A 12,865-nucleotide genomic window follows, 5' to 3' on the forward strand; every position below is an offset into this window, starting at 1 on the left:
CAAGGGACGTCCAGTGTTATAGTGATTCCCAGCTCGTGGTTAATCAAGTGATGGGGGAATATCAAGCGCGTGGTACCATGATGGCAGCATACCTAGCTAAGGTGAAGAAAGTGTTGTCAAAATTTGAGTATGGTACTGTCAAACAGATCCCCCGCGAGAAAAACACTATTGTTGACGCTTTGGTAAGACTTGCCACCACCAAGGAAGCTGAGACTTTGAACGTAGTACCAGTGGAATTCCTAGAGAGTCCAAGCGTGGCAGAAAAAATGAAAGAGAACGAGATGATTGACTTAAGGATGACCTAGATGACCCCCATAGTGGAGTATCTTACAATAGGAAGGCTACCTGAGGAAAGAAAGGACGCGAGAAAGATACTCTATCAAGCTCCGAGGTATGTGATAGTAGATGGAACGTTATATCGTCATGGTCATTCACTACCACTTCTATGATGTGTTCTACCTGAGGAGGCTAAAACCATTCTGCAAGAGGTGCATGAAGGCTTTTGTGGAGATCATGCTGGGGGAAAAACCTAGCATTGAAAATTTTAAGGTAAGGGTATTTTTGGCCCATTTTAACAAGGATTACATCTCCTGTGTTCATAAATGTGACAAATGCCAACATTTTTCCACAGTAGCACGAGTTCCTTTAGTGGAGCTGACGATGATCTCATCCCCATTGCTGTTTGCAGTATGCAGAATTTATTTAATAGGATCTTTACCTATGGGAAAATGAGGAGTTCGTTATGCGGTGGTTGCCATCGATTATTTTACGAAATGTGCAGAGGCTTAGCCTTTAGCAACCATCACTTCAAAGAGAGTCCTCAACTTTGTGGTAAAAAACATTGTGTGCCGATTTGGGCTTCCTAAAAAGATCGTGTCAAATAATGGAACCCAGTTTGACAGTGATCTTTTCACCGATTTCTACAAAAAGCACGAAGTTATTAGGCGAGGAACGGAATGATGAATTACTCAACGCGTCTCTCGACTTGATTGATGAAAAACAAGAGGATTCACAGTTACAGCTCATGCATTACCAACATAAAATCACTCATTATTTTAATTCTAAGGTCAAAATATATAGTTTTGGATTGGGCGACCTAGTTCTCCGAAGGGTCTTTTTGGAAACAAGGATCCTAAGGACGGTGCTTTAGGCCCGAACTAGGAAGGACGTTACCAGATCATGGAAGTTTTGCGTGAGGGAATTTTCAAGTTAGCTTGTCTTAATGGAGAGATAGTCCCACGGACCTGGAACGCCATGCACTTAAAGAAGTATTACCAGTAGTATTACCAACCATCTATGTAAGGCTTAGTTATAAAAGTTGTTTAATTAAATAACAGGAGATTAGTATGTAATTTTTCTCGGAAGCATGATTTTAAATAATTTTCCTTTATAAGGTTACTTATAAATTAGCTAGTGTATTGATGTTTGCAAAAGCAGCCAAGAAAGTCCTTACATTCTGGTTACTTGGGGGGCATATAACCTGAGGTGGGTCAGAACAAGGTTGCCGATTGAGTTTAAATTTTTAAACTACTTATAATCCTGGATACAACCAGGTATAATACTATGCTAGATACAACCAGATCAGAAACTTAGATGCTTGGAAAATTGATTATTTGATGGCTTTTTAAGAGCTCGAGGTGTCAATAAACCTAGCACGAACTAAGTTCAAATCACGTAAAACCCTGGATATAACCAGGTCCAAAACTTAGAAGTTAGCAAAATTAAGTATTCGATGGCTTCTTTAGATACTCAAGATGACAACAAACCTAACACGAACTAAGTTTAAAATATTTCAATTCATGGATATAACCGGGTCCAAGGCCTGATACTTAACAGGTGTGATATAAATCAACACATTAATTTTGGATATAACCAAACTCAAAATATCTATCCCGATCTAAAAATTGATTCCTAAAATCTCGAATGTGAAAGTCTAAGAAAGCGTAAACATGAAAGACAATCAAGGAAAAGACAAATAGATTATAAGTTAGATATATGAATTAAAATTCAAAATTTCCCAAGGAGAGAAACCTCGAACTGGCCAAGAGGCGAATGTTTACAAAAAAAAAAAATAAATAAATAAAGAAAGCTTCATCAAGCCCCTCCAGGGCATTCTAAGGACGTAACCTCTTCAGTCTCCTGCTCACTCGCAGTAGAAGCATTCCATATCTAAGACTGCTCTTGCAGGATCGGGGCTTTGAATTTCTCGAGGTATGGATCCCACAGTTCAGGAGCTAGGAAAGAGAAGTTACCATCTTGGTTAAAGGCCCAACAGTGGTACAACATGCCTTCCATGGAGGACAGTGAGGTCGTTTTCTCCTCTTTACCAGCAACCTCAGCCTCTAGCTACTTGGCTTTGGCCTCAGCAACTTTGACTTGAAGAGCAACCAAGCCAACCTTTGTGGCCTGCTCGCTTTCTTGAGACGATGCAAGAGTAGCCTTGGCATCCTGCTCGCCTTTTTGAGCAGCTGCAAGGGCAGCTTTTGCAGTTTGGGCAGCAGCCACGGCGGTCTTAGCAACCTGGAGCTCAGCCTGGAGCTCATCATTCCTAGCCGTGGCCCGGGCTATACTGCAGTGCTGAGCTAGGACCGACTGCAAAAATAAAGAGAAAAGTTAGATGCATACTAGGGCTAAATAAAAATAATGTTCAATAAGGAAAAATATCTTATTGTGAGGTCATTCCCAAGGTTGATTTTAGGACATTCTCCGGGCTCCTCTCTTCTATCGTCCTCAGATCGCTCGTATTGGCTTTATATATGTGCTCCACCACGTGGTTCGCCATCTCGTAGATGGTCCCCTGAAAAGTATCGGGGTTCTTCTCCAGATCCTGGGAATTGACTAGGATGCGCACGGTTGCGATGGGGACAATAGGAGTTGGGGGATCAGCTTGTACAACTTGATCCCGAGCAGGAGTAGGTGGAAATCGAGGAGGAGGCAGAGGAAGAGCCATTTTCTCCGTTACGGTGGGATTCGGAGCTGCTGAGCTCGTGCCTTTCCCCTTAACCAGAGATTTGGAGGTATTTCCTATCGCAGGAGGCGTTTTCTTTGTTGTGTACCGAGGCTTCTTTACGACAAGACCCGAGCTGGTTTTTCCCTCCTGGAAAACTATGTGGAGGTCGGGAGCTCCTGGTCATTCCATCTCTTCGCCTGAAAAGAATAAGAAGGGAGTTAGTACACAAGTAAAGTCTTAAATTTACTTAAAAGAAATATATGAAAATCCTACCCTCTGGGCTGGGAGAGGAGCCTATTATCACAACCTCCGTCCTTGGGACTACTAGAGGAGATGGGGAGTCTATGTCCACAATTTCTTGGATTACGAGAGGTTCAGGCTCAAGTTATAACTCGGGGCTAGACTCATCTACATATTGCCTAAATCCAGGGGCAAAAGTACCATGGAGCAAAGAAGGCCACGACCTACGATTGGTCCTATATTCCTCAAAAATAGCTGACCTAAAGTTTGAGGTGTTGTCTACAACAACGGTATCCTTAGGATAACCCATATCATAACGCAACACTAGATGGTCCATGCACTAGAGCAAGGTTATGTTACGATCTTGATGGCTAGGATGGCAGTGGACGAGCTGGTTTAGGTTAAATCTAACTAGCCTAAAATCAGCGACAACCCTATCTAATTCCCTATAAGGATATGGGTTACCTTGGCCGGAGGGGCCGGCTACTGCCCCTGATGCAGCTCGTTCTAGGTCAGGGCCCCAAGCAGCATCGGGAGCCCACCTCTTCCTCACAAGTGGGATCTCGTCTTCTTCTTGTTCCTCCCACTCAGTGGCCTCAGGGTTTCCTTCTTGGGGAGGCAGGAGCACGGGGACTACCGGAAGGGTAGCCCGTGTCCTTCTTAAGGCCAAAGTCTAGCCTTCACCGATTAATTTGCATGCCAGCATCGTGACATCAGTCACGAGCTGGCGGTAATCCATCTCGCAGGCCGGAAGCCTAGATAAGGTGTCATACTGACCCTCGAGGGTCGTAGACTTCTCCGTCCTCGCAAATATGGCTGCACAAAAAATGTTAACTCAATTAGTATAAATATAAGGAGTATGTCTATTAAAAAAAAGAATGATTTTGCGAGCTGATAAAAGAAAGGAGACTTACGAGGACGGTTCAAGTACCGATGCTCGCAGTTGCAGAACCCATTTGACATAAAGAATTGATCCTTATAGTCGGTTGGGTGGCTGGGGAGCTCGATAACCGAGGCTGAGTTTGGGAATCTGGTGAGGTAGTAGAACCCATCAACTCACCCTCTTTGCTCTAGGTTGGCCTTAAGACAAAAGAAGTAGAGGATGTCTGCCGGACTGGGGACCTCCCACTGGTGTTTTAAAAAGAGGTATTTCAACCCCGCCAGAAGCCTATATGAGTTGGGGGGAGCTGAAACGGCGCCAACTTCACGTAGTTGAGGAAGTCAGAAAAATATTGGTCAAGGGGAAGGGAGGCTCCTACCTTTAAGTGCTTGTCACACCAGGCCGGAAAGTCGTCCTGGAGGGGCGCGCAGCTCCGTTCCCCTTCGAACTGAGGATGGGAAATGAGAACGCCGGACCTGACCTCCAGCATTATTTTATTGACCCTTCCTTGGGTCGTGATCTTGGAGACGATTGTCTCTGCCTCGAATAACGCATTAGGGTCAATCACAATCTCCTTCTCCACCACAGGGCCGAAATGAGGAAGAGGAGAGTCGGGGGCGATCTCTTTTCCCTTGTTGGTTTGTTGAGACGAGGAGCCAACTGCATTTTTCTTGGGTACGCTCTTCTTGGTTTCCATTAGATCGCCTAACAAAAAAGAATGACGAGTCACTTAATAGGCGACCTAAGATTTGGTAAAGGTAAAGGCACGGAAGCACGAACGAAAATGGTCTTTTGATATATGAGTTGAGGTAGTCTCAACCTGTTGCGTGATACCACGCGCTACCCTACGCTACGTGCCTCGGTTTTCCCAACAAACCCTTAGTTTTTAGGGATCCGTGTGTCAGAAAATCCGGCTACTACTGTCATTGAGAGGCGGTTTAGAGAAAAACCACCTAAGAAGCGTGTTCCCTAAGAAATCTGGTTTTTGAACTCTATCCTTTCATCTTCTATACCCTAATGGGTATTTCCATAGACTCACCCAGAAAATACCGAGTTTCATGAATGTCACGGTTGTAAAGGATATTCTAAACCTTCTCAATAAGCCTAAAAATTAAAACCTATGTGCCAAAAACATCGAGAAAACACCCTAATATCTACTATGGCCAAGCATGGATGAACACCCTAATAAAAGGCAGAAATTAGTAAAGAAAGAGTTTATTTGAAACGAAAATACTTATAGTGTGTTCCTCGGATGAAGAAGTATGTTTTGTAAGGCCTTGGAGACTCACTCCTGAGTAATTGAACAGAGGAATGTCGGAGAGATCTTGCAACAAGGATTTTTTGGGTTCTCTTTTCTCGGAGAAGGAAGAAGATTTGAAAGACAAAGAAGAGAGAAGATAGAGAAAGTTTTCGAACAAAAGGTGATGAACTCTGATAATTATCTATCTTATTTATACATAAACGACATAAATCAGTGTGAGCCGTCCGATTGGGTTGGTACAAGATCCGAGGGCTGTGTTTCAAAGGACAAAACAGTGGCAAAAAGTTGACAAGACCATTATCACAGTCCTCGAAACCCGAATAGATGCCAATGATAATGTTCCACGTGTCCGGTACTCGAGTAGTGGACAAGTATGGGAAATTGTAATGGAACTCTGAAAGTCCCTACTGTGTAGGTCAGAAGATGACGTCATAATCCACGAGTAGGGACTTGGGGGGCAAATGTGTATCCTAATTTCAGCATGAGTCTTCAACTCAGATCGTGTATAGCTGGCAGATGACTGCAGGGAAGGAATAGCTTATAAATCCAAGTATTCTTTACGTTAACGACACGGTTCTCATGCTGATTGTCCGAGCTAGGGATACCTATATTGAAAAGCGCGAGCTTGTAATATTTATCAGACATGACCTCCATGATACTATCTCAATGGTGTATTTAGCTCGTGGTAGATTGAGGATATGGCGTGTTTGCAGATCCTCGAAGACTCGGATGATTTATACGATCGTCTGTGGCCAGCCTGTGATATTTAATGTCCCAAATATTAGGAATCTATTTATTTCATGATCAAATCGTGTCCTAATATAAATGGGAATATCTTATAATAAATGTAATATATATATATGCAAATCTGTGATTAACTCATGCGGTTACCCAAATCTGTCCAAGGAGTTTCTCTATAAATGTTGAGAATATTGGACAGGAAAAGGGGAAGGTTATTCTGTAATACCGAGACTCTGTCAAAATAGAGAGAGAAAAACTGTAATAATATAAACTCGTAGACTAGGTGGATTTTAACCACTAAACCACGCAAAAAGGCCAGTGTTCTTGAGAGTAATTTTCTTATTTCGGTTTATCATTAAGCATTAATTCATCCTTGTTATTTTCTTGATTCACTGTTGGAGAAAAACAGCGTCAACATAATGAAAGCACCTGCCTTCAGGTGCTCATCACTCTAAGCCCCGAAGTCGTCTTGGAGTGGGGTGCAGCTCCGCCCTCCTTCCAACGGAGGGCGGGCGACGAGTACTTTGGAACCCGTCTCGATTATGTGACTCAACAAGATCTTGTTCACCTTGCCCTGAGTCTTTATCCAAGACTCGATATGCTCGAACTTGAAGAAGGCGTCGGGGGCAACCTCGACCTCCCTATCCACCGCTGGGCCAAAGTGGGGAATGGGGGTCTTAGAGGTGACCTGCTTATCTTTATTCTTGTTTTGAGAGGAGGAGCTCGTCGTTGATTTCTTCTTCTGGGTCGCCATAATTTTGTTCACCTGGCGACAAAGCGGCATGTTAGAGGTGACCTCAGATATATCCTCATTGTGATACTAGAAGTGAGGGACACTGGAATTTTAGAAGTGGTTTACTCAACCTAAGATACCTACGAGCTAGATTCTCACCTAATGTTAATGCATGAATTTACGCGCGGTCGATAACCACGCGCCATAATTTTGAGAAACCCTGATACTTCAAGATTCGCGCGTCAGACCCAATACCTTCTTGGAAAGCAGTTTAATGCAAAACCTCTCAAGAATCAATGACCCTTAAGCTACCTAGAACGGAACCTAAAAAAACCTTCAAGTTCATGTATTCAGACACTCCTCTTTGAAACCCAGAAAACCCAGAAATTTGCCTATTTTTTTGTGCATTGCCCCTAGCCATTCCTAATGCTATCAGTCTCAGTCACATATAAAATCCAAACTTAACTTGCACCAAAGTGCTTGGCAAGATAGGGATCTAGAATTGTCAAAGCATATCGAAGAGAACGAAAAAAAAAGTGCTTGGAAAGATAGAACCCATCAACCACTTAGGGGGTATTAGACCTGACCTCAACAGGCACCTAGCCATGTGAAAAATAGGTGCCTAACCTCGCGAGCCTCAACAGGCACCTAGCCATGTGGAAAATAGGTGCCTAGCCTTGTGAGCCTTAACAGGCACCTAGCCATGTGCAAAATAGGTGCCTAGCTTCGCGAGCCTCAATAGGCACCCAGCCTTGTGCAAAATAGGTGTCCAGCCTCGTGAACCTCAAAAGGCACCTAGCCATGTGCAAAATAGGTACCTAGCCTCACGATCCTCAATAGGTGCTTGGCCAAGTGCAAAATAGGTGTCTGGCCTTGTGAGATATATATAAAAGTACTTATAATATATATATATGTGTGTGTGTGTGTGTGAGCGGTGAACCTTATAAGACAACATTTGAATATATAAGGACTAGCTACCCTTATAGAATCTAAGAAAGTCAAAAGGTCCCTCAAAAGTGGCCTCTTCACAAACAAACCCATCCTACAAAGGGACCACGCTGTAGAAGATGAAAGGGGAGCCCAAAGAGATCCCTAAGTCTAGATTGACTCAATCGCCTTACTAAGGGAAAAGTGGCCTTGAAAATAGGCGCTTGCAAGGTTTCACAAGTACCATCTCCCTATAAGGGTCCCGACCCAAGGGGAGGTCACCTCAAAGACCAAAAAGGGTCCTCATAATAATCCTAGGTTGTCCAAGGTAACCTAGCCAAAAAAGGGTCTTAAAGAAGACGCTTGCAAAAATAGTACTATGTATAACGACGAGAAGGACACTTCTCGTACAAAATAAAACGCGCACAAAAATATATAAAAGGATAGCAAGAACCCAAAGGGTCAACATATCCTTACAAGTAGTCAAGGTGCACAAAAAGACACAAATCACACGCAGTATAGAGGTCCCAAAGGGAACCCTTTAAAAATAAAGCTATTTGCACTGTGACCATAAGGACTTGCAAAAGTTCTTCTCAAGAACAAAACCGGCTTCTCAAAGTCCCAGACCAAGAAAAATGAGGCTTCTTGATGTCTCATGCCAATGAGAGAAAGGGAAAGGGATTTACACTTCCCTTATACTTGTGTGAACATGTGAAATTGTCTTGTGAGCATGGTATATCTGAAAGAGTTGCGAGATAAGGGTTCCTTATGTCGTAGGCTCTTGGCAAAATGTGCTCGCAATGCGAAGCCGCAATATGGTAGCCTTCAAATGGAATGTGCCCGCATCGCGAGGTCGCAATGCAAGGTCAACTTTGGGATATCTATTTAGTAATATTCATCTCGCAAAACAAGAGGCATCTCAACTCATACTTTACCAAGTGTGAACGATGGAAATCCTCCCTCGACCATGGCTCCCAATTGAGTTCGCTTCCTACCTTAGAAGTTCCTCGTATTATCACCAAGTAAAGATTTCCAAAATTAATAGCTCAAGTTGACAAAAGGGACGCCTCACACCTTGCGAGAGGGTCTCGCGTAGAAAGGGCACCCCACTCGGCAAGGTTGTCTTCGACCTTCTAACTCAATCAGGCTCAACTCCTTCATTGGACATCTATCTAAATGCCACCTTACAGCCATAAATGAAGAATGAAGTCACAGAGACACAAAACGAGGCTAAGAGGCCTTGCACAACGAGAGGGGCCTCGCATAGCGAGACCAACTATATCCTAGTTCTTCCAAACATTCTTGCCTAAGTGTTTAATGTGCCCCTAAGCCTCATATAAGCCTTATCCTCAAAAGGAAGGTCGATGAAGGTCCAGACATGTCAACAGATGAAGCACGAAGAGAAGAAGGCAAGCCTCACCATTTGAAAGGGTCTCGCTAGACCACCTCGCATAGCGAGCTCTCCCTCACCCAATAGTGTTGAATGACATCCTTCGCTGCCTTATATGCCTCCAAGCATAATTCAAGTATAGCATTCATGAAAAAGGTGACAAGAAAGTCCTTCATGTGTTCACTACTACAAAACTGGGCTTTCCCGACACCCAACCACGACAGTCAACTCTGTTGACTGCCGTAATTGCTTAGCGGGACTCTACACCGACAGTTAAAAACTGTAGGCATAGAGACCAACGCCAACAGCTAATAACTGTCACCGTTGCTTTTGACTGTCGCTATTGACCCCAACGCCGACAGTTAATTCGAGACCAATGCCGACAATTAAAATGTCTCGTTATTGACCCCAACGCCGACAGTAAATTCAAGACCAATGCCAACAGTTAAACGTTATCGCTATTGACCCCAACGCTGACAGTTAATAAAAGTCCAATGCCAACAGTCATAAAATGTCGCCAAAATTCAAATAAAAAATCTAAACTTATAATTAGTGAATAGTATCATTTTAAAAATAAACTAAATTATGTAAATATATATATTTATAAAAATTATGTATTTATTAAAAACTTTTAAAACTATATTTTTTTTATTTCTAAATTTTTCATATTATTAACTTTTGTATTTATAATAATTTTTATATCAAAACTTAAATTTATTATTCTTTAACCTATTAATAAAATTAATTATATTATTAACTATATTATTTTTTTAATATATTTATAAAATTTATTTTTGTTAAAAAATAGTTGTTTAATTAATTGGAAAAATATTGTAAAAAAATTAATAAATAGTTTAATTTTAAAAATAAATTAAATTATGAAAATATATATAGGAGGCAAAAGTTTGAAGCCAAATGAAATAACAGGTGACAATTGAAATACATGTGTCCTTTTTTTATTTTCTCTAAAGTAACCTATATCATTCCCTCAACTCTCTTCTCTTAGCCTCACCCTCTCTCTTCTCGCCTCTTTATCTCCCTCACATCTAACCTCTCGGATCTCTCTCCAAGTCTTCTCTTGCAGGTGGCTGGGGTAGGAGTCTCGACGGAAACGAAAATGGCGACGGGGACGGGGCTCGACCGAATAATCAACACTCCATGTTTAGTTTCTTATTTTTCTATTTTTTTTTTTCTTTCCACTTGTAGGAACACGTTGAAATTTATGTATTAATTAAAGGAATATTTTAATTTTCTTTTGGTTGGTTTTGTAGAGCGTTCTGTAGACTGCTGCAACAATCAACAGCTTCGCATGTGCTCCATTCATCCTCTCGACCTCTCTCAACTCTCGTAATTTTTTAATTCTCTTTCTCTCTATTGGATTTTTTTTAAGTAGGTTTAATGCAACGAAAATTTCTTTAATTGATATAAAGAGGGAAACTTTTGAATTATAAATACATTTTTTTATTGATGTTCAACATATCTGAAAGCAGAAATCTGAAATTTATAAGGTTTTTTTCTTCATTCGGATCATTTGAATATTTGGAGCAGAGTGTTTCTGGTCCATTCTCTGGTTTAATTTGAGACGCATAACTCTCAGAGTTTGGTTGCACCGTTACTAGGGAGACTTGAATTGAATCCTGTCATTTTGGGTTTATTGAGTAATGCAATGTATAAAAACTTGTTTGTAGAACATTCCCTTTGGACGATATAGATTTTTTACTTCAAGAGATTGACTCCAAATTGTTTGGACAAAGGAGAGTTGAAGACAGTAATATGTTTGGTTCTCAGGAAAATTACTGGCATAGAATTCATGTTGAGTGAAGTTATGGAGCCCTATATTTTTGTTTTCCGTAAGTAGAAGAGGGATGGAGCTGAGAAAGTTATATCGATGCTAACTTATTATGTTTTGGATGGGTTGATTTACCAAGCACCACAACTTTGCAATGTTTTTGCTGCTCAAGTTGTAGGTGTTTTTTCAATTACAAAGTTATATTGTTATCTTTTTATGTCTATAATTATTAATGTTTTTCTTTATAAGTTTATTTGAGGCATAACAGTATCACTGGAAACTTCCAATGGTGCAACGTTTTACATGTGTAGCAGGGCCTAATTTGAAGTAATTTGGATACAATCGTTAGTTTTGTTCTCTTAGTGTAGCAGGGCCTAATTTAGGCTTCCAGGAGGTGAGATTATGGTTTTTAAGTAAAGACAAAATGGATCCTTTTAATTCAAATTGAAGAATTTGACCAAAATAATGGTATGTCAAAAAATAGGACATCTCTTGACTATCCAAGATGGGAAAATGGAATAAGAGTTTGGCAACCACACACGTATATGTCATAAAATGTGTATGTATTTGATTCATGCATTGGTTTCATTTCAATATAATAGATGGAATCCTAGTTCCTTTTCTGGAAAATGATGTAATTTCATCATTGCTTCTTCATTTATGTTCTTTTTTTGTCCGTTAAAAATAGTGGAGAGGTGAGGAGGAGTGAACAAGGAGGGAGCAATTTGTTTATTCAACATTTATGATTTTATAGGGTGTCTTTCATTTGATTTTTTGTTTTTTCAATATATATATGTGAATATCTATGTGATTACATGGATTTAGTGACAGAGATGGTGATATTAGTGGTGTTGAAATCTTTGGTCAGGTGGCATGATGCGGGAACTTATGATGTTCATACCAAACCTGGAGGTCCCAATGGCTCAATCAGGAATGAACATGAATTAGGCCATGGAGCAAATAGTGGCTTGAAAATTTCCATTAACTTATGTGGTGAGCTTTTCCAATCGATCTAATCTTTTTCAGATGTAAATTATGCTTTTTAATTTGTTACAGTAACCTTGTTATTATGAACACTTAGAATCTTGTGCAACTGGGATATCTGACTGAAACTAATCTAGATTTCTGATGTTTTGACAACACTAATTAACAATTGATGATTTTAAAACATTGGACAACATGATGGATATCAAAGCACCAAAATTTCCCCCCTAACTTTTCTTTCCTGGTTGTGTTTTGATAACAAAGGAAGTGAAGTCCAAACATCCAAAGATTACCTATGCTGATCTTTACCAGGTGATTATCGTTTGTGCTTAGATGCTCTGTCTGTATGGGGCAATAATAATCATTATTCTAAGAAAAAAATTGTGTTAGTTGAACAACAATTTGTTATGAATATGTGTAGAGTCCAAGAACTTTACTTAGCTAGTTAGATAGTAGTAGTAGTAGTAGTAGTAGTAGTAGTAGTAGTAGTAGTAGTAGTAGTAGTAGTAGTAGTAGTAGTAGTAGTAGTAGTAGTAGTAGTAGTAGTAGTAGTAGTAGTAGTAGTAGTAGTAGTAGCAGCTAGTAATAGTTGTAGTATGTTTATTACTGTGGATTTTGGTTCAAGCCGTGACTTAGTTGAACACTCGTAGCAACACTTATAGATTTTATAAGTTTAACATATAGTTTGTTTGATTAATATAGATGATTATGAAGATGATATTTATTATACTATAAGGTTTAGATAGACCCAATAAGATAATGACACTTATCATGTGCATGTTTATTAAGAAATTAAGTATTTTTGAGGAATAGTTTCTTAAGAGTAATATTTGAAAATCCCAGAGTCTGCCAGCAGCTTTGAAATCGTTATAGGACTTAGTCAAAGCTGTTTACTCAATTCAAATTAGGCTGAAAAAGTGCAATTACATGTATAATATTTCAGCGTATGTCGATATATTGCAGCTCTAGG

The 12,865-nt window shown here is 40.3% G+C and overlaps 1 long non-coding RNA gene across 1 annotated transcript; it reads left to right on the plus strand.

Annotated features, from left to right (window-relative positions):
* The first annotated feature begins 10,061 nt into the window (after positions 1-10,061).
* LOC133784268 (uncharacterized) lies at positions 10,062-12,038 on the plus strand. The gene is made up of 3 exons (XR_009871241.1): positions 10,062-10,282; positions 10,396-10,469; positions 11,780-12,038. It is a non-coding gene; the product is annotated as an uncharacterized LOC133784268 (long non-coding RNA).
* The last annotated feature ends 827 nt before the right edge of the window (positions 12,039-12,865 follow it).

This window comes from Humulus lupulus, chromosome 6 (genome assembly GCF_963169125.1).
Source record: "Humulus lupulus chromosome 6, drHumLupu1.1, whole genome shotgun sequence".
Classification (NCBI taxonomy): Eukaryota; Viridiplantae; Streptophyta; class Magnoliopsida; order Rosales; family Cannabaceae; genus Humulus; species Humulus lupulus.